The sequence below is a fragment of the Geotrypetes seraphini genome, chromosome 12, assembly GCF_902459505.1.
Source record: "Geotrypetes seraphini chromosome 12, aGeoSer1.1, whole genome shotgun sequence".
Taxonomy (NCBI): domain Eukaryota; kingdom Metazoa; phylum Chordata; class Amphibia; order Gymnophiona; family Dermophiidae; genus Geotrypetes; species Geotrypetes seraphini.
In genome coordinates, this window is record NC_047095.1 from 25,124,726 (window position 1) to 25,146,837 (window position 22,112).

General features: G+C 44.6%; 1 protein-coding gene across 9 annotated transcripts in view; it reads left to right on the forward strand.

Moving 5' to 3' along the window:
• Nucleotides 1-22,112, forward strand: part of ZNF644 (zinc finger protein 644) — a 150,836-nt gene that overhangs the window by 65,871 nt on the left and 62,853 nt on the right. For 7 of the 9 annotated variants that reach the window (XM_033916245.1, XM_033916247.1, XM_033916242.1 and 4 more), the window contains one exon: nt 5,131-5,264. The gene's annotated coding sequence lies outside the window, so the exon portion shown is untranslated. The remainder of the gene's footprint in view (nt 1-5,130; nt 5,265-22,112) is intronic. The other 2 variants (XM_033916251.1, XM_033916250.1) reach the window with 1 other exon arrangement.

Sequence of the window (22,112 nt, forward strand, 5' to 3'; positions counted from 1 at the left end):
CATATGAGAGTGTTAGGAGCCCAGGACTGGCTGAACTAAGGGCTAGATTCACTAAGCTCACCAATCAACTTCCGACCACTTAGTGACCCCTTTACGACCTGATTTCCCTCCAACCCGATTCACTAACCTCTGTCCCGATCATCCTCCGATATGTGCATGCAAATGAGGGGGAATGGCATTCAAATGCAGGCAGGAAGCGATTCACTAAAATAAAAAAGCAACACCGACTGGGCTGGCCAATCCAAAAATAAGTGACTGCTGGGAACCGGTCGCTGAGGTTCTTTCCGACTGCCCAGCCTTCTGCCGCCCTGCTCTCTGCCCTGCTTCTCTGCTCTCTCCTGCCTGCCCCGAATCTCCTGCTCTTGCCCTGAATCTCTCCTGCTTCCCCGACTCGCCACCCTGCTCTCGCCCCGAATCTCTCCTGATTGCTGCCTCCAACTCGCCCCGAATCTCTCCTGCCCTTCTCGCAGTGTAAGCCCATGGTTTTAACTCTCGGGTTTAAAGCGGGTTAAAGCCACGGGCTCGCAAAAAAGTTAAAAAACAGTTTTGTTTTGTTTTATAAACTTCTCTGCCGGGCTTGGAGGGCCAGCACATGCGCAAACCATCTACAGATGGTCTGCGCATGCGTTGGCATCGCTAGAGAGCAATCCCGGCAGTCGGATGGGGGTGTGATTCCGATCACCCTCATTTGCATGAGGGCGATTCGTGAATCAGCCCCCGGACACGGATCGGATCCGATTAGTGCCCTTTGTGAATCTAGCCAGATGTCCTTTCTGCTGAGTTTGGCCTGTTAAAATAGCTCTGCGAGTGTGGTTAAAGGAGAGACCAGCAGTTTCCTATACACTGAGTCACACTGATACATGCATTAGTAATCTTTTTCATATTACTTAGGAAATAGTGCTTGCTTTGTTCTGGCAAGAGCCTCATAATGATCCATTCAAGCATGCCCGATTCAGGAAAATAAATTTCAATTCAATTCAGCCTATTGAATTGATTTTTCGATTCGACTCGCTTTTCCTGCCTAACTGGGTGGGTTTTGTTTTTTTCAAATATCCTGGTGGGTTTATTTTATAGCCTCTTTTCCCCCCTTTGCCCTCTCCTACCCACACTGGCGCTGTGGTGTAAACAAAATAAACCAAAACTTTTCCTCTCTCTGTTAAATCCTAGCTCACGTTCGCGGTCTAACACCAACTCTGGTAGGATACACATTTCAAACCTGACATTGTAATCACAAAATAGAAAATAAAATTATTTTCTCTACCTTTTGTTGTCTGGTCATTATTCAAATCATGTTGGTCCCAGGCTCTGGTTGTCTTCTGATAACTCGCTTGCCAGGGTCTCCTTCTTTCTTCTTTCTCCTTGCTAACCATCCATCTTCCATCTCTGTCCTCCCTTTCCGTTTCACTTCAGTCTCCCGGAGGTCTAGCATCTCTCCTTTTTTTCATCTCCATCCCCGCTGTTGCAGTAATGGATCCCATCATCCCCAGATCCACCATCTCTCCCTCTCTCAACTACCCTTTCATTCAGCATCTCTCCCTCCTTCCCCAGTTCTCCCTTTCTCTTCCCAACTACCCTCCTATCCAGAATCTCTATCCCCCCTCTACACCATCCCTTATGTCCAACTTCTCTCCCTTTCTGTTCCTTCCCTCCCTAAATCCCATTGTCCACCATCTCTCTCCCTCTCCTCTGTTTTAGACCCATTATTTCTTCACCCCCTCCCTCCCTCCCCAGTCCAGTATATGCACGTCTCTTTGAATCCCCCTTTCCCTCCCTCTGTGTACTTCTACACTAAACTATTCTCTATCCCCAGATGGGCTCACAGTCTAAAACTAGGCAGAAGCGGGAGAGCAGGAGGTCAGGGGGGAAGCCGGAGGACACTGCAGCACCTCCTGATTGACCCTCGCCCCCTAAAGCAGGAGCGTCGGCAGCCGGCCAGCAAGAGGCAGCACTGCCGTTCCTGCTTTCGGGGGCAAGGGGGGTGTGTCAGTCACCGAATCGGGAGGCCAATTTTTTTTTTTTTACAAAAAAAATCGATTCGAATCGGGAATCGGGCAGCACTTCTCCAGAGTACAGGCAAGTTCTCTACAAAGCTTTTTGTCTCCTTTTGCCCAAATGGAATTGGCGTACCAGTTGCCAGAAGAACTTTTAACAAAATGGTTGATATCCTGAGTCTAGTTCTGTTATGGAAAAAACAAGGTAATCCTTTGAGTAACAAAGTAAAATCTCATCAAATCCTTTACAACTGTTGTGGTTTTTCTAAAGTATATTTCTTTAGATGCAACTTATAAAACAATAATAAGGTCTTTGCTTTATTCCTTTACTTTGCTTTTCTGCTTAAGCCGAGCCACAATAAGGTACAGTGCTTTTGCTTAAGTTGTACTGGCAATTCTGCTTGTATGATGTTCACTCCAACTTAGATAGTATAGTAGCGCTAGATAATATATCAATGTTTTATAAATTCTTTCTTAGTCCAGTTTCTTTACAACAGTACATCTTAGGAATTCAGATATCTACCCTTATCGATAGATACAGGTGGTGGGATTCTTCATGATTCCAAGTACTATTTCCCAACTATTTACTTATTTCAATTATCTATATAATACCTATATAATAAAATGCTAGCCCGCGCATGCGCACTCGCAACAAGCATGTTCCCTGATCCCTTTTCTGTCGGGATGCGGCGAGCTCTGACACCAACGGCAGCGCCACTGCGATCGGGAAAGCACAGCACAGCCCTCCCGCCCCCCCTCCCGCCCTCACTCACTGCCAAAACCACCACCTCCTCCTTCTCGCCGGCTCACCCGCTTTAAATGAAGAGAACGCTGGCTTTGCTGTCTTCTGTCCATTGCGGGCCGCCCTCTCTGACTACTTCCTCTTTCCGCTAGGGTTGGCCGCAGTGGATAGAAGACGCTGAAGCCAGCGGCTGTAACCGCCAATATCCGTTCCTCCAGCGGAGGGGGGGGGTGTCTGGGAGGAGAGGGATCGCGGCCGCTCAGCGCCCCCACCGAGGAGCCCAGCAACTTTCCGCTGCCCGGGACCCGCCTCATTTGCCGCGCCCCCCCCCCTTCTTCCCTTACCGCGGGCCGACTGGCGATTTAAGCAGTGTGTCCAGCAGTCTTCACATGCTGCTTCGGCCCCTTCTACTGCCCTGATTTGCTCCGGACGTGCCAGAGTAAATCAGGGCAGTAGAAGGACCCAAAGCAGTGTGTGAAGACTGCTGACACGCTGCTTAAATCGCCAGTCGGGCCCGCGGTAAGGGAAGGGAAGGGGGGGGAAAAGGACTCGGGCCCGCGTTTGTAGTTGCGACTGTGGGAAGGGAAAGGGGGTAGAGTAAACGCTAATGCAGGCACAGGGAACTGGTGTGGGGGGAGGGAAATGGAAGGGGGAGGGAATGCTGCTTTGGACAGACAGACAGAGGGAGGAAGGGAGACAGAAAGAAAAGAAGAAAGACACAGGGGCAGGTGCACAGGGAACTGGTGTGGGGGGAGGGAAATGGAGGGGGAGGGAATGCTGCTTCGGACAGACAGACGGAGGAAGGGAGACAGAAAGAAAAGAAGAAAGACACAGGGGCAGGGAGATATACAGAAAGACAAACAGAAAAAGGGGGCCAGGGACAGAGACAGACAGAAAGAAAGACAGCGGGAGTTGTGTCAGGAGGGGTGCGGGAAGCGGCAGAAGGAACTTTTCCAATGGGTGCAACTTGGGCGACTGTCAGGAACCTCTGATCAGGGGCAGAGCAAGGTAAGTGTATCATAGAGATAAGAAGGAGGAGGGTGGGAGAAAAAGGAAGGGACGCCTACTGCTGGACAGGGGGAGAAGGAAAGAGGTGCTGATGGACAGGGGGGAGGTAAAACAAAGGGAGAAGGGCTGCTGCTGCATAAGGAGAGCAGTGAAGGGGTGGTGGTGGACACAGGGGAGGTAAAAGGAAGGGAGAATGAACAGGGCGAGCAGGCAAGGGGTGGCGATGGACAGCCAAGGAAAAAGAAAGACAGAAAGAAAGAAAGCGGCTAAGGAGAGAGAGAGAAAGAAATAAAGAGAGACACACACACATATATTCTAGAACCTGTTAATGTAACGGGCTATAAGTCTAGTTTGATATAAATATAATAAATAATAAACTTAGCTTATTCAAAGTCCATTCCTCTTCCCGACGCGCATCGCCGAACTTTCTCAAATAATTGAAATAAGTAAATAGTTGGGCAATAGTACTTGGAATCATGAAGAAGCCCACCACCTGTATCTATTGATAAGGGTGGATATCCGAATTCCTAAGATGTACTGTTGTAAAGAAACTGGACTAAGAAAGAATTAATAAAACATTGATATATTATCTAGCGCTACTATACTGTCTAAGTTGGAGTGAACTGTTTTGGTGTAAAGAGTGAGATTCTCTTTATATATACTATAAATATTGAAAGATGGCTTGTATGATGTGGCATCTCTTCCACTGTTTTTCTTGTATGTATTGCGTAAATATGAGAATATGTAAGGATGTGAGCAGCCGCACTAAGCTTTGGAAGTCACTGACTTGTGTGCCTAACTCAGCCCTGCTTGTTGATTGGTGGTGGTGGTGGGGGGGATCATTATTTCACATCTTTCACATGTTTTCTGTAGAGGGCAGGATTGATAGGCACACAATCCTAGAGAGCTGTCTTCATTCTTAAGCTTTAAAACTGAGGAGCTGAGGAAACTGCTATATGTTGAAAACACTGTGGATGCTCAAAATTTTATACTTAGAATGGCTCTCCCAGAGCTAAGACCTATCCTGGCTACATGCAGTGCTACCTTCTTGTGTGCACGATCAATCTGCTGTCTGCAGAAAATACCTGTTATGAATGAGCAACAGTGATAAGCAGTATACTAAACTGATCAATTTGCACACATTTCCAAGTTCAGGCAAAGCACTTGTTTAAAAAAAGAAGTTTCAGTCTTTAATGCTGAATTACTCTATTTCTAAAGATCAGTTGACTATTCAGCCCTTACGCATGGATGGTGTCATTATGGAAACTTTGTAGAGCCATGTACCACATTTGTTTGGGACTTTGCTATTCCAGCATCTTCGATTGCGATTACTTCTGTTCCAATTTTTGCCAGAGCCCATCAGATATATGTGCCTTTATTGCTTTTCAGAAGATGGAGGACCTGGAGGCAAGGTGTCGCTGCCAAGACATGGAAGTGCAATGTCTGGATTATCCATGTTCCGTACATCGGAGAAGGAAGCATCAGTGAAGCACTGGTCTGCATCAGAGTTCACACCATAACGGGTGAGAGGAATTAACACAAAGACATTGTCTGCTAGCCAAGTGTATATGTGGACATCTCGTATAGAATATTTTAGTTTATTAAAATTTGACATATTGCTTACATGAGCCATATTAAGGTGGTTTATAAAACAAACAAATAGCTATTAAAGTACATAGACTAGAGTCTAACAAAGAAAAGTTAGAGAACTGAGGAAAACCAGATTACCAGCTGAAAAGTTAGAGAATGAAAGACTGATAAAAGTGGGAAGCAACATCAGTCTCTCAAAAACATAGCAAACATGAACATTCCTAAAATTGAAATGTACCCCAAAATAAATATAATAAAACAGGGGCATATAAAGGAAAACTTGATATAGTGTATGCTCCTGAAAAGGCACAAAAAAGCTTTAATCTTACGTGAAGACAAATATGAAAACAGAAAGCTATAACCTAAAACTTTCTGCAAGAAATAATTGGAAACAAAAAATTACTCAATTTCACAGTGGGGGACAGAGGTAAGTGGTGAATATGCCATGGGAGTGGAAGCAACAAGCTGAAGGTTTGCCATGGTTGAGGAGATTAAAGATAGTGACAGCTGGAAAGGTGAGGAGAAAGCATGAGAGATGGGGTATTGCATGAGGAAGAAGACTTTAGGGGCAGACAGAATTATGGGTCATGTTGAGATTTAGAGGGCGATAGAAGTGCAGTTGGAGTGAGAGAGGGAACTGAGGAGGCTGGAGTCTGAGAAAGGAAAAGGCAGGAAGGAATTTCAGGCCTTATAATGGAGGAATTCTTCGCAAAACTTTGCAAATAAACTTCGCAGAATTTTCAAAACTTTTGCGCAAAATTTTGCTGAGAGTAACCTTTAGCAACATGTGCTATGATGACTTGGTGGTTGATCTCACCTTTCCAGTGAGCAGAGTGACATGGCTCTAAAGTTCACAGTGCTATAATGGGTATTGACAAAGTTCAAAATGGCCTCTATCTTTACTTTACTCAAGCTGTAAGGTAAGTAGCAGACATACCCCTTTGCCTGACTATTGAAATAGAATTTCTGTTGCATTTATTATGCTGGTGGAATTTTGATGTGTTTTTGAGGCAAGCTAAGGAGAGACTTAACTTTGACACACTGGTAGCAAAGTGAGCTTTAACCTTTTTTTCCCTCATACCCTAAACCATTAACTATTTCCAGTGTAATAGGGATGGTACGCTGAACCATGGGTCTTCCATCCGCTCCCGTGAGTCCATTGCAAGAGATATTGTTCACTGTATCAGCACCTCCTCCTTCTGCCTGCTCTCTGTTGTCCCCAGTTAGGCCCAGATTCACTAAAGATAGCGATTCAATCACTGTTGGCCGATTTTGAAACAGTGATCGATTCACTATCTTATTTGTATTCAAATGATCGCCTGCTCTGAAACTGACTGACTGGGGACAGCAGAGAGCAGGGAGAAGGAGGAGTTGCTGAAAATGGTGATCCATTATCTCCTGCAATGGACTCATGGGAGTGGTTGGAAGGCCTATGGTTCAGCATACCATCCCTATCTACTGGAAAAGATATTATCAAGTTAAGAACCTAATCTCTGTCTGTTGGTGGGCAAAATCACAAATAAGCCTTCTTGTTTTGTACAGAGAAGACTTGAGCAAATCCAAGAATCCCAAACCATGGTTACTGCATTGGCACAAGGTTTTATATATGCATTGGGAAACTGTGCTGAGCTTTATTGCACCGCTCTTATGCATCGCTTTCTGCATTAGCCCCTTATCGGGTTGCTTACCTTCATCAGAAATCTGTGCAAACATTACTTAAGTCAGGGGTGTCCAATGTCGGTCCTCGAGGACCGCAGTCCAGTCGGATTTTCAGGATTTCCCCAATGAATATACATGAGGTCTATTTGCATGCACTGCTTTCATTGTATGCTAATAGATCTCATGCATATTCATTGGGGAAATCCTGAAAACCCGACTAGATTGCGGCCCTCGAGGACCAACATTGGACACCCCTGACTTAAGTCTTTTGGTTGTGATGTAAGTCATTAAAAAAAAAAAGTGCAAGGATTATCTAGCAAAGTACTTCAATGGGATGGTGGTTAGCTAAATAAGAGAACATTTAGGGCTAGATTCACTAAGCAAACCGATAGTATACTGATCGGTTTGCGACCCCGATTTTACTCCGGCCCGATTCACTTACCTCTGTGCCAATCCGATTCTGATCCATGCATGCAAATGAGGGGAACGGCATGCAAAATGGGCAAACGTCCTTTCAAACTGTTCTCGGCCTGAAATCCCAGCCCTGCCGCCCATCTCTGCCGTTCTGCTCTTTGCCCCTCTGTGACTTGGCTCTGCAGCTTCTCTTCTTCCTCTTGTATACCAGACACCCACTTATGAGTATGCTTATTGCCCCTTCCAGCCTAGCCCTGCTCTTGCTGCCCTGACTCTCCTGCTCTCTGCCACCCTTCCCCCGCAGTACGAGCCCGTGGTTTTAATGCGGGGCTGCACTGCGGGGAAGGGCAGCAGAGAACAGGAGAGTCAATAATTGCCTGCTTTTAAAGAGACGGCTGCTGCTGGGGATCGCCCTTCCAGAGCAGGAGAGTTGGGGCCAGTAACCCCCCCCCCCCCAAGCAAAAGGGAAAACATATGGTTTGTGCATGCGGCAGGATTGCACACTAGCGATCTGTGCGGTCGGAGGAGGGCGTTCCTTCAATCGCCCTCATTTTAATTTTTGGGTTTGGTGAATTGGGAGCGCCTGCACGGATCGGGCACGGAGAGTCAGGTAAGCGAATCTAGCCCTTAGTAAAGTATCTGCTGTGTGGGTTCTTTTTGGTTCTGTTGTCTGAAACACACTACAAGCTAAAAAAAAATTTCTTGTGTGTTGATAGTGATATGTCTTTAGTCTTTTATTACATTTGATGTACTGTTCAGGTGGCCCGATGGGCTTCCTGGTGGTTTACAATAAAAAACAGATGTCATATGTGTGCTAAAATGCTACTTAATTTCAAATGCTTAAAATCTTTGTTGTATTGCTTTTAACATTGTTTTCTTGCCAAGAAAGACAAGTATTGTCCTAATGGATGATTTTTGTTTACAAAATACATTCACAATTAGCATAAACTAAATAGCAAAGCAGATTTTTTTTTTTAAACTAAATGTTGTAAGATAATGTCAAAATGGTTTGTTAGATTAAGTTGTGAATGCCAATAGTGACAATACATGAGTTGTCTGTATTTAGGTGTTCAGCATAGTTTTAATGAGCTCACATTGAATGCATGCAGTATAATTTGTGCAAAAACCATGTTGCATGCTGAAAGGTGGCATTACACACAGATGTTAACCTATTTGAAATAAATACAATTAATAGTGCACATAAAAGAATGGAATTAAATAAACTTTCTTTGAAAAAGAATAATTAATGCTCAGAAAATGGACAGCATAGGTTTGACGATAGGAAGGTTGCATATAATCTGGGTTACTGAGTGACCTAGGAAGTTTGCTCAAAGGGATTACAGAATAATTATGTTAATATGCAATTATCACCTCATTTCTTCTGTAGTAACCTCAAGATGTAGTGTAGTAAGGGTGTTATAACAAGTGCTGATAGTTTGCAAAAATACTGATGTTTGAGATTTCTGAGACAATAAAATTAGCTTGAGGCATTTAAGTGATGATCAGTCATCTTGATGACGGATATGACCTAGGTGTGTGTTTAATGCTTGTTATATGTGGCTAAAGGCAATAATGGCTATAGAATAGTCTCTAGAATTTAAGAAAAATAATGAAAACAGTTGTTGGTGCTTTGCAATTTAAAGCATCAATTTTAACTAGAAAATGTACACTTTGTAGTAACTGGGTTTTATGTTGCATGTTGTAATCATTTTTTTCTTTTTAAATAAAGATTTTCATCTAAAAATTGTCTATATAAGTTATCTGCTCCTGTGTTTTGTATATTGTGCATGTGATACTAGAACATATCTTCAGAGATGAAGTTATAGTAGATTTTCATAACACTAATAACGAGGGCTGTAGTTTCCAAGAAGATGTTGCCACCCTGTTGTTCAGGGGGTACCAATGAAGTTGCTTTAAATGGGAAGCGTCTGTTCTTCCTCTGAACCCCTAACACCAGAACAGATGGGTGGAACATGGAAGGTTTTACCTCTGAGGTGGTAACAGTGAAGCCACTCATTAACACTGAATTTACCACTTCGTTAGCAACGTTGCTTCCTGTTGAGAAAAGCTAATATAGGATTTTAAATTGACTGAGCATACATTTGTCTAACATTCATTATAATAAAGTGGGACACAGATATAAATCTTCCAGATCAAAAGTCATTTATCAATATCTATATGATTTGATAAATGTAAGTCTGTAGTGACTTAATTTTACTATTCTTTGAGAGCAACTCCAAAAGCAATAATTGTGCTCATTTTGCAAAGGGTCACTTTATTATTACTAAAGTTTTTACTGAATCTGATCAGTCTAGTATTAACCATGCTTTGTTAATGAACAAAATATTGTCCAATAGGTTTGTGTTGACTGAAAATTAAGGGTTTATACATCAACGAATGATGCACACCATAGTATGTTGTCCGCAGCATTATTGATACAAATCTATAATCACAGAGCACATGATATTTAATTGGTGTGTGTGTGTGTAGGGGGGGTTTTAAATGGGATAGAAATTTAGATGAATGAGGCCAGCCATGACCGATAGTGGATGTAAAAAAATATGAGCAGAGATTACCAATTCATAGAAAAACAGGTTTTAAAAAAAGGTTCTAATGCAATGTGTCTAGTGGTTCTGAATGCTAGGTCATGTATCTGAACTAGCAAGTTGCTTACAGAAAACTGTCAATCATGTTTTCCAGTTCCACTTCCTTCTCAGGGAGCTGCTCCTTCCCCCCTCTGTTTTCTTCAAGCAAGTTGCTCAGAAGTATTTTTGATCTGCTCTGCAGCTTTATTATTTTGGGGGTATTTTTGCTCAATGATCTTTGGAGACTCGGTGACTGGAGGTTCCTACTCTGGTGGGACCTCTGCCTGGGAGAAGACACAGATTTGCACAGTGGAAGTCTGCTGCTAGCAGGGTCAGCACCTCGGGGACACCTAGCTAACCAACCTAATGGTATTTTTTTAGAGCTCAGGGGCTGTTCCATGATTGTCAGGAGCTTGACCACAGGCTGTGTGGGCTCCTTCCCAGCTCAGCCAGGACCAACAGTGGGCTGGCTGCATGATCATTTCCCCCCCTCTCCCTTTTATGGCATGGTTTTCCAGGGGTTGAGGTTCAGTCTGGCCTCAGTCCGACTGGCAGCCAGAAGACCAGGTTCATCCAGTGAATCTGTGAGACAGATTTCTTCTCCTTTTGATTCCAGCTGAAATCCTATGCTGAAGCAGGCAGGCACCACATGGCACAGTGAGTAAGGCTACCGAATCCTATGGGAAGAATCAAGGGGTCTCTTAAAAATTGATTTTGAGGGTTTCTGACCCTAGATCCCAGGTCCCCCTCCTCCAGAGCTCTGTTCTCTGTGATTTTATTTTTTTCCCCTTCAGGAAGGTCTCCACGGGCTGTTTATGGCATGATTTTTCTGGTGGTGGCCACTTTAGATTTTAAACAATCTATTTTTCTCTTTTTGCCTCCATCGCCCTCAAAGCCCCTTGATTTTGCTCAAAATTGACTGGAGATACTTGTGATTTCATGTGCCAGAGCACCATTTTCAGTTCTCTGCGCGCTCCTTCGACCTGGCCATGACACCTCACACCTTTACGAAGGTGATGGTGGTGGTAGCCGATCTGATGTGTCTTCGGTAGGGTCGTGGCCCTTAGTTGAGCACCCATCCTTACCTATTTACGCAGGGTCTAGTTTGCGTGGAGGACTCGAGTCGCTTTGCTCTTACAGCATGGCTCTTGAGCGCACAGCTTTGGAACACAAGGGCTGTTCTGATGTGATCCTTGGCACTCTTTTCATGTCTAAGAAGTTGACTGCTGTATTTGTTTATGCTACGATGTGGAAGACTTTCCAGCATTGGTGCACTCGGAACAAGCGGAGCTGTGTTCTGCTCCACTTTCGATGGTGCTCGCTTTTCTCCATGCTGGTCTTGATCAAGGCCTCACTGTGGCATCCCTTCAGGTCCAAGTGGCTGGGCTGTCTTGTTTTCAAGCCCGGGGTCGTCATCCATCTTTGGCATCTTGCCCTGACATTTCCAAATTATCTGAAAGGGGTTCTTCGCATTAAACCACCAATTAATCTGCCATTCCCTTCGTAGGACCTCATCCTGGTGCTGTCTGGTCTACCCAAGACTCTCATTGAGCCCCTTCAGGATGCTTCCTTTTTGGACTTGACGCTCAAGATGGTCTTTCTAGTCGCTAGTGCTGCCCGATTCACGATTTGAATCAATTCACTGATTTATTTCGAGTGAATCGATTCGAATCGATTCAAAAACAAAAAAAAAATTGGCCTCCCAATTCATTGTCTGACCCTCCCCCCACACCCCCTAAAGCAGGATTGGCAGCGCTGCCTCTTGCTGGCCGGCCGCGGCCGCTCCTCCTTTAGAGGGCGAGGGGGAAGGGTCAGTCATGAAGTGCTGCAGTGTCCGGCTTCCCCCCTAGCCTCCCGCATCTCCATTTACCTGAGTCCAGCAGGGAGCAGCCTGCAGAGTTGATTGCTGGTACTTTAGCGATCATTGGAGGTTGCTATAGGCCTCAGGAGCTGTCTTCCCTCTGCCGCGATCCTGCCTCTGACGTCAGAAGAGGGGGCCTGACCGTGGCAGAGGGAAGAAGCTCCAAAGGCCTATGGCAACCTGCAATGATCGCTAAAGTACTGGCAATCATCTCTGCAGGCTGTACCTGCACCGGAGCTACTCGGACCTGGGCCGGCTCTTTAAGCGCCTGCTGGACTCCTTCCCCAAGGACCACGTCAAGCTGTCGCAGTCGCCCCTTCTTGAAGGTTTGTGCAGCTGCTGCTTCTGCTGCATGCTTGCCAAATTCAAGAAGTATTGGGGAGGGTGATAGGAATATTTGCAACCTTATGTGTTTGTTTTTGTGCTTTGATTTTATTCCTACTTAAAATAAATGCTGCAAAATACCCTTGCTCTATATAATGCCCCTAGTTATTCTAATGCATCAGCTATTTGGGGAGGGATGGGGGAGATGTTGATTAATGGAAAGAAGTAAAATGGTAATACCTTGAACTTTATTCTTTTTTTTCAACTATATACTTTATTCAGTTTTCCAAATAAAATATCAGTTTAAATGGGTTTGTTATTGATTCGTTTTTTGGACAGCTGTCATTAGCAATGCTCTATATTGTGCAATGCTATGCAGTGCATTGTGAGCCAGCAGACATACTCCCCCCACCCCCACCCTATGGTGGCGGTGGGAGCTTGATAAGAGAGGGAGGGGCTCGGGGAAATGGGTGCCAACCTGGTACTGGCCACCCCATAGTAGGCTGCTCCCTGCTGGAATCAGGTAAATAGAGGCATGGGAGGTAAGGGAGGAACACAGGGTGGAGGTTCAGTCCTTCGGGGGGAGGTGCAGTCCTTCAGGGGGAGACAGGCCTTCAGGGGAGGGGTGCTGGCCTTCATGGGGGACAGGCAGGCCTTCGGGGGTGAGGTGTAGACCTTCAGGGGAGGGGGGCCCTGGTGTAGAAGTACACGGAGGGAGAGAGGGAGGGAAGGGGGGGGGGTCAAAGAGACGTACATATGCCGGACTTTGGGGGGATGAAATAATGGGTCTAAAAACAGAGGAGAGGGAGAGAGATGGTGGGCACGATGGACCATTGGTCTGACCCAGCAGCGGCAATTCTTATGTTCTTATTTAGGGATGAAAGGAACAGAAAGGGAGAGATGGTGACCCTGGGGTGGTGGGGAAGGAGGGAGAGATGCTGGATGAAAGGGTAGTTGAGAAAAGGTGGAACTGTGGATGGAGACAAAAAAAGGAAAGATGAAAGATGCTAGACCTCCAGGGGAGGGAAGGGAAATGGAAGGGGAGGACAGAGATAGAAGATTGATGGTTAGCATGGAGAAAGAAGGAAACCCTGGCAAGCAAGTTATCAGAAGACAACCAGAGCCTGGGACCAACAAGATTTGAATAATGACTAGGCAACAAAAGGTAGAAAATAATTTTATTTTCTGTTTTGTGATTACAATATGTCAGATTTGAAAAGTGTATCCTGCCAGAGCTGGTATTAGACCGCAAACGTGAGCTAGGATTTAATAGAGAGAGCATAAGTCTTTTTTGTTTGTTTGTTTATTTTGTTTACACCACAGTGCCAGTCTGGTTAGGAGAAGACAAAGGGAGTGAAGAGGCTATAAAAGGGATGAAGAGGCTATAAAATAAACCCACCAGGATGTTTGAAAAAAACACCCAATTGGGCAGGAAAATCCAAATTTTTTTTTTTTCCTGAATCAGGCAGCAGTACTGGTTGCTGTTACGTCAACAAGGCGTGTCTCTGAACTCCAGGCTCTTTGTGAACCGTTCCTCCGGATCTCGGAGACGGGGATTTCCTTGCACACAGTTCCTTCCTTTTTGCCGAAGATGGTTTCAGCTTTCCATGTTAATCAGGGAGTCCATTTGCCAGTTTTTTAGCCTGCTGGTTCAAAGATGCAAGGACAGACAGACGCCAGAGGGTGGTGGTTAATGGAAGTCGCTCGGAGGAAGGAAAGGTGAGTAGTGGAGTCCCTCAGGGTTCGGTGTTGGGACCGATCCTGTTCAATATGTTTGTGAGTGACATTGCTGAAGAGTTAGAAGGAAAAGTGTGCCTTTTTGCAGATGATACCAAGATTTGTAACAGAGTAGACACCGAAGATGGAGTGGAAAATATGAAACAGGATCTGCAAAAGTTAGAGGAATGGTCTAATGCCTGGCAACTAAAATTCAATGCAAAGAAATGCAGAGTAATGCATTTGGGGATTAATAATCGGAAGGAACCGTATATGCTGGGAGATGAGAAGCTGATATGCAAGGACAGGGAGAGGGACCTTGGGGTGATAGTGTCCGAAGATCTAAAGGCGAAAAAACAGTGTGATAAGGCAGTGACTGCTGCCAGTAGGATGCTGGGCTGTATAAAGAGAGGCGTAGCCAGTAGAAGGAAGAAGGTGTTGATGCCCCTGTACAGGTCATTGGTAAGGCCCCACTTGGAGTATTGTGTTCAGTTTTGGAGACCGTATCTGGCGAAGGACATAAGAAGACTTGAAGCGGTCCAGAGGAGGGCAATGAAAATGATAGGAGGCTTGCGCCAGAAGACGTATGAGGAGAGACTGGAAGCCCTGAATATGTATACCCTAGAGGAAAGGAGGGACAGAGGAGATATGATTCGGACGTTCAAATACTTGAAGGGTATTAACGTAGAACAAAATCTTTTCCAGAGAAAGGAAAATGGTAAAACCAGAGGACATAATTTGAGGTTGAGGGGTGGTAGATTCAAAGGCAATGTTAGGAAATTCTACTTTACGGAGAGGGTGGTGGATGCCTGGAATGTGCTCCCGAGAGAGGTGGTGGAGAGTAAAACTGTGACTGAGTTCAAAGAAGCGTGGGATGAACACAGAGGATCAGAAAATAATATTAAATACTGAACTAAGGCCTGAACTGGGCAGACTTGCACCCTGGTCTGTGTTTGGCCGTTTGGTGGGGGATGGGCTGGGGAGGGCTTCAATTGCTGGGAGGGTGTAGATGGGCTGGAGTAGGTTTTAATGGAGATTTCGGCAGTTGGAACCCAAACACAGTACCGGGTAGAGCTTTGGATTCTTGCCCAGAAATAGCTAAGAAAAAAAATTTAAATTGAATCAGGTTGGGCAGACTGGATGGACCATTCGGGTCTTTATCTGCTATCATCTACTATGTTACTATCATGTTTTGAGGAAACTAGATGTGTGTAAAGTGCTTCTTCACTGTCTCTGGAGGTCACAAATGAATTTTGTCTTTTTGACCATTTGTTTGTGCTGACTCATTCTGTCAAGCAAGGGCGCTTCTGCTTCTAAGGCCACGATTTCCAGATAGATTGGTGAGACCCTTTTGTCAGCCTACATTCTTTCTGGGAAACAGCCTCCTGTTTCAATCTAGATGTGTGGCTTCTTCGTGGGCTAAAGCTAGAGCTGTCTTCCCTGAGGAGATTTGCATGGCAGCAACGTAGTCCTCTTTACACGCGTTTGCCAAATTTTACAGAGTGTATGTGACAGTGAGACAGGACTCTGCCTTGAAGATCGGTGCAGTAAGCTCGCCCTAGGTTTCTGGGGACTGCTTTTGTATGTCCCACATGTCTAGAATGGCTTGCTTGTTGCGAGATTATCTACTTACCTTGGTAAGCTCTTTTCCAGTAGATAGGTGAGACATTCCTGCGCCTGACTACTGTCTCGGTTTGTTTTTGGGTCTCCAAGTTGTACTTTGGTTGCCAGCAAGCCCTTGGAGGCTGGGAAGTACAGTATACCCCCACAAATTTGCAATTCGCGGACTCGGTCATTCACATTTTTTTCTGACCACCTCTTCCGGGAACCGGGACCTCACTGTGCACATCCTCCAAACCCCCCCTTATCTACAAGCGCCACTAGCAACACCTGCAGCCCTCTCCTGCCTCTGATCCCCGCTCCTAAACTGCATCTAATATTCACGGTTTTTCGAAGTTCGCATGTGGGGCCATAAACACCCTGGGCCAATCGGAGCCTCAGGCCCCTCCTGGTGTATCCCAAGATGCATCAGGTGTGGAGAATACCCAGTTAGACGATGCAGCAGCAGCTGCAAGTAGGATGTCCTGCCGGCTCATCTGTTTAGGTAAGGGGGAAGAGTGCAGCGGAGACGGGGGAGAGAGGTCACTACTAGCAGGAGAGAATGGGCATCTCTCCTGCTGCCGGGGGGGGGGCAGGGGGGGCGTTCAGGTCAGGTTGGACAGGATTTTTTTTTTTATTATTTCTTTATTTGCAGCAGGAGAGAGTGGGCATCTCTCTTGGGGTGGTGGCGCATATTCGGGTCAGGTTGGACAGAATTTTTTTTGTTGTTGGATGGGTTTTCTAGCAGTCTCTGACACTGACCTCTGGACCAGTCATTTTTTTTAGTCGCCGCTTTTTAAAAATGGCTCGGCATTTTTTAAGAATCCACTGGAGGGTTCATTTCAGTGTTGAAGAGCCCATTTGCATGTCAGTGTCGGAGACTGCTAGAAACCTCGCTAAAGATGGAGATAATTCATTTTGATAATCCACTGCTAAATTGTGTACAGGCTAAACCGCCAGAAAACAGTTTAGCGACGGTGTTAAACTTTTGAGTACCTTGCCCTTAGCACTTCCCTTTCTGTCCCGAAGGCTCACAATCTAGCTAAAGTACCTGAGTAAACAATTATTAAAATAGTAAAGATATAACAAAATTCCAAGAATGGTAAGGGAAAGGTACAATTCAGATAATCAAAAAGAAATAAAAAGAATAAAATTAAAGTAAATAAAAAGAAAACAAAAAAAACCCCAAGCAAACTGAAGAAACAATAGTCTCTGGAGAGGTCTTCTATTAAATCAAGACTTCGACTGAACAACGAAGCAGTTGAAGGATCCGATGATCAGAGCAGGATCTGACAGAGGAGGTCCTTCAACACAAGTACAACACTATGACGCCCATCCCAACAGCAACAGATAGAGAAAGCTGCCAGCATAGCTGTTTTGCTGGTGGAGCAAAGGAGCCATGCTGAAGCCAGATCCTCCCATCCTCAGAAAGCAAGCAAGAGGACCTCCGACCTTCAGCCGCTGGGCCAGAGCCAAAAAAGGCTAAAGGGGTAGGGCATGAAACCTTCCTTGAAACCGGCACTGGGTCGCAAATCATACAGCAGGTCTGACAGGTCGAGCTGCGCTGCCGAAGAGCCAAGGAGCTCAACTCAAATTCAGCTATCCGAGCTGGCACTCCAGAATCACCATCGTGGAACCAGATGGTGGGAGCAGGTAGGAAGTCCTCCTGACCGTTAGATAAGAGCCAATGGTCAAAATTAACTTAATTTTTGAGAAGCTATTTATTCCAGGGCCAAAAATCCCCCCAGGTTAAAAGTGAATTAGATAACACAAAATAAAAAAATATAGAAGAAATTAGTTATATTAGCATCTTTTGCAAGCAAGTGCTTTTGCTAAAGCCTTGAATCAAGAAATTCTGCTTTTTCTTTTGAAAGATTTAGATCACTAATAGATCATTGAGTACAACTTGTGTAAAGGTCTCTGGTTCTGAATCTTCATCATTCACATCAGGATCAGATAATTCTGGATTGTGACCAGCTGCTGCATCATCATCACATTCCTCATCATGTTCCACAGAAGCAAGTCCATCTTGTGGAGGTACAGGGACAGGCCTAATAGCAGAATCCAGAGTAGGATATATAATTTTGTGCTTAGTTTTAGCTGAAAATCCACTTGTGTTAACAAGGCAAAAGTAGCAATCTTTAATATGGTCTCGCGGTTCCCTCCATATTATTGGGATTACAAATGACATCGCTGCCATTCGTCAATTGAGCCAGTCACGAAGTCCATTGGAACAATGAGTACAGATGATATGTGGAGCCCAGGACTTATCCTGGTCAACCAGTGGACAGCCAAAATACAATTTGTATACCTTCTTCAGATCTACGGTAATTGGCAACGTGCTTTCGTTGTGAATGAACCACAGACGTAACAGAAACTATCTGGATGATTAGTACAATGTCTTGGCATGATAAAGACTGATTTTAATCACAGTAAATAATGTCTGTAGCATAATAAACCATAGACAACTGTCATTAACCCTCCTTATCCTATAAACGCATGATAGAGCGCACATATAAGAGCCTCATTACAAAAATGTGACATGCTAGTGATAAAACTAAACACAGATTTGAAATCGGCATGAAAAATACTATAAAACCCACCCAACATTAACTCTGATGAAAATGTGTTGACCTGTGTTATTAGTTATACTGTTTTGCTACTTCATTACTGTTCTAAGTTGCTCTAATTGTTTTGCCATACCAATAGCCATGTAATTTTGTATTGCCTTATTGCCAATGAATTCTAATGTACAGTATTTATTTATTTGCTCATTTGTTTAGCCCATCCTCCCAAGGGAGTCCAGAATGGGTTAAAGAGTACATTCACAATAAGGGCCAAGGCATGATATAGATGACATGATGACAATGTAGACCTGACAAGATCTAATTTCCAGAATGTGGTTCCTATCTGACCCTTATTACCAGTGTTACAAAGAGTCTTGGAGGTGTCTAGGCGCAAATCATCCTAGATCAATAAGATGGCCATATCCACTAATTATCCAATGCACCAGCAGACCTCTAGGGTATGACCCAATTACAGCCCTACCAATTGGATTGTTTACCCTGAAAGTTCACCTGAAATTTCCAAACCTGCAAAAAAGAGGCATTCCAAGGCCCAACTCTAAACATCTCTTTAAGAGAATACCAACATCCACCAAAATCAAATGCTGAAGACGGATCAAAAGAAATCAATACAACAGAGTCATATTAAAATACCAGTAAATTTGATCCAACACCACCGCCAAGAGCATTTGTTCCACTCCCCAGTCTAAAACCTGCCTGTGCTACATCTAGCAACTCATTGTCCTCCAAAATCTACTTAGCTGGCTCTCTTTCAATCAATTTGGATAACGTCGGTAGATTGGAAAATAGGCTATACCGTATTTCCCCTGTGTATAGGCTGCAGAAAATGCCAGGTTTCATTTAAAACCTGCTAGATAAGCCACCCATGTTACTAGCTGCGGCTTATCTATATTAGCTGAACTGTTTTTTAAAAATCATTCTCGTACCTTTTAATCCCCCTTAAATACCTCCACAGCTGCCGGCTGCCTCCTCCAATCTCGCTGTGCAGGGCAGAAGTGATGTTTTCAATCTCAAGCCTGGCCCTGCACAGCTTCCTGAATGGCTACCATCGCAAGAACTGACGGCAGCCATTCAGGAAGCAGTGAGGGGCCAGGCTTGAGATCAAAAACATCACTCCTGCCCTTCATAGCGAGATTGGAGGAGGCAGCTTGTCCAGCAGGGGAGGCAGTCTGCCAGCGGAGGTGTCTTCAGAGTCGAACAGCGGCACATGCAGAGGGGCCTGGGCCTAAGCTCCATGGTCGGCACCAACCTGTCTCCAAGTGATAATTCGTTGGCATCTGCACCTTCCACCATCATCCACAGTTTGCTCAGGAAAGCTGGCACGTTCGCATTCTGCTTTATTGTTCCGCAAAATTCGGCCGCGAACTCCACCAGGCTCGAGAGAAGAGCAGCAGCGTGGTACAAGGTATTTAAGGGGGATGATTTTTTAAAAAGTTCAGCTACGGTACTCCTCTAATGGGGCGGCTTATCTAACAGAGAGTTTTCATGTCTTTAAATAAGCCGCCCCATTTAAGCAAGCTGTACCCAATACACAGGTTTGTAAAACCTATGTATAAGCCGCGGCCTATATATGGGGAAATATGCTAATTTCCATGTTTCATCTATTTTAGACACTCATTTTTCAAAATAGGTTTGAGATATGCCTCCTTTTAAACAACAAGACAGGCAATCCTACAACAGTGATGCATTAACTAGCTCAGTTATCCAATTAATCATATTGTCTGAACATGCTGAATAAAAAAAACAACAAGAACAAGGTCCAAAAGTAACACCTTTCCCCTCACCAATTTGAGCGATTCTTTGCTCTTTGCACTGTAACAAAATCAAGTTTCTCTGTCGTGTTCATCCTGTACTCTTGGCGGATTTCTATGCAACTGCAGAATTCTGCACAAACCTTCCATTCTGCCCCTGTCCCCTCCTCCTTCCCTGTGTGGGGCTGGCCTTTCTCCCTCTGACTGCCCCCCCTTACCCCATTAGATCAGACATGCCTGTGGGCCTCACAAAGAAGCAGCAAATAAACTTTGCAGAAATATTGTGCGCTGAATTTTCAAAATTTTTTCACAGAATTCCACCAAGAGTACCCTTCTCCAGAACTACAAACAGCATCTGACAATAAAATAGTGCCTAGTTGCTTCCTCTCTAAATTTTGAGATTCCCATAATCTCAGAATCTACCTCTTCATATGAATGTGGTTTGTGCCTTATTGTACTCATTTAGATTTATCTATTTTATCCAAAATGAATTAGCCATGACATCTGCCTCCAGACCCTGGATATGGGGTTGATCTCCCACATTGCCCTGATGCCGTCCAAAAAAAGCTCTTTCACAACTTAAAACATTTCTTTAGGTTTAATCTTTACAACATTAATATTCTGTAACTCAACTTTTGTGAAATGAATTTGCAGCAAATGCTTATCTTCAGCTCTTTCTGTTCTAACCATTGCCCTCTCCAACTTTCACAAAGCTCTTTTCTGCTCAAATAAAGTATATGTATACCATTTCTATTGAGAACGTGGGTGTAATTTCCTTGGTTTAAGGGGAGCTAGCTCATCAAGATCCTAACCAATAGCTGGTTCCATTCCTCTACTACTGACTCTAAGATAATCCATACATTACCTTCTCACCAATATAGTAGATTTCCAAATGTGTCCAATCTACCTTTCCCCTAATCTGCCTAGTTACATAGGCCTAGATCAGTGGTCTCAAACTCGCGGCCCAGGGGCCACATGCGGCCCGCCAGGTACTATTTTGAGGCCCTCGGTATGTTTATCATAATCACAAAAGTAAAATTAAACAGTTTCTTGATCATATGTCTCTTTAGCAATAAATCACAATATTATTATTAAGACTTAGACAAAAGGAAAGATTTATAAACTATAAAAGAGTTTTACCTCATGCAAAATTGTCATTTCTTTAATAAGACATTAATTATATTTTCTAAGGCCCTTCAAGTACCTCCAAATCCAAAATGTGGCCCTGCAGAGGGTTTGAGTTTGAGACCACTGGCCTAGATGCACTAAAACAGTGGTTCCCAACTCTGTCCTGGAGGACCACTAGGCCAGTCAGGTTTTCAGGATAGCCTTATTGAATATGCATGAGAGAGATCTGCATATAATGGAGGTGCCAGGCATGCAAATCTGTTCCATGCATATTCATTAGGGCTATCCTGAAAACCCGACTGGCCTGGTGGTCCTCCAGGACAGGGTTGGGAACCACTACACTAAAAGCTCTGATCATCTATTGATTAGTCGCTAAACCAGTTTGACTAGTTCAGCAACCGACTGAATTTGCTGACTCGATGTACAGAACATCTTACTGCATGGTTTTCCGTGCATTTGTACATTCTCCGACTCTGCCATGCAAATGACCTCTTTGCTATTAAAATTAGGTCATTAATATTAAGCCATCTGATCGATAGCCTAACATCGCAAAGACATTTTGTGACTGGTAATAACAACCCCCCTCCCCCCCCCCAAAAAAAAAGACAGGTCTGACATTTTTTCATAGTTTTTTCTACTGGCACAGATGTGGTGTGTGTAAATAAATGCACAATATCTGCCCTATTAAAAAAAAAGTGGAGCAGCCCTCCTCCTCCCACATCCTCCAGAATAAAAATAGAAGGAGGAATACCCACTCCCTCTTTCCACTGTGAACTCCCCCATGCCATGAACCGCATCCCCTTCCATACCCCTAAACGTTGAGGGGTGGGGGAAAGTAGGAGGGATGCCTATTCTCTCCTGCTACCGGATGCCCCTCCCTCTGTGGGACTAACCCTCCCAGAATTGACCATCTGACCCCCTTCCCCACTTCCTATACTGAATGATGGCCATTCCCTCCTGCCACCCCCCTCTAAACTCCCCCCCATACCTCTTATGTGAGGAAGAAGACAGCAGGAGGGATGCTCAGTCCCTTCTGCCCGCTGGCCTGCCTCTCCTGGAGGAAAAGTCCATAGTCTGTTATTGAGAAAGACATGGGGGAAGCCACTGCTTGCTCTGGATCAGTAGCATGGAATGTTGCTTCTCCTTGGGTTTTGCCCAG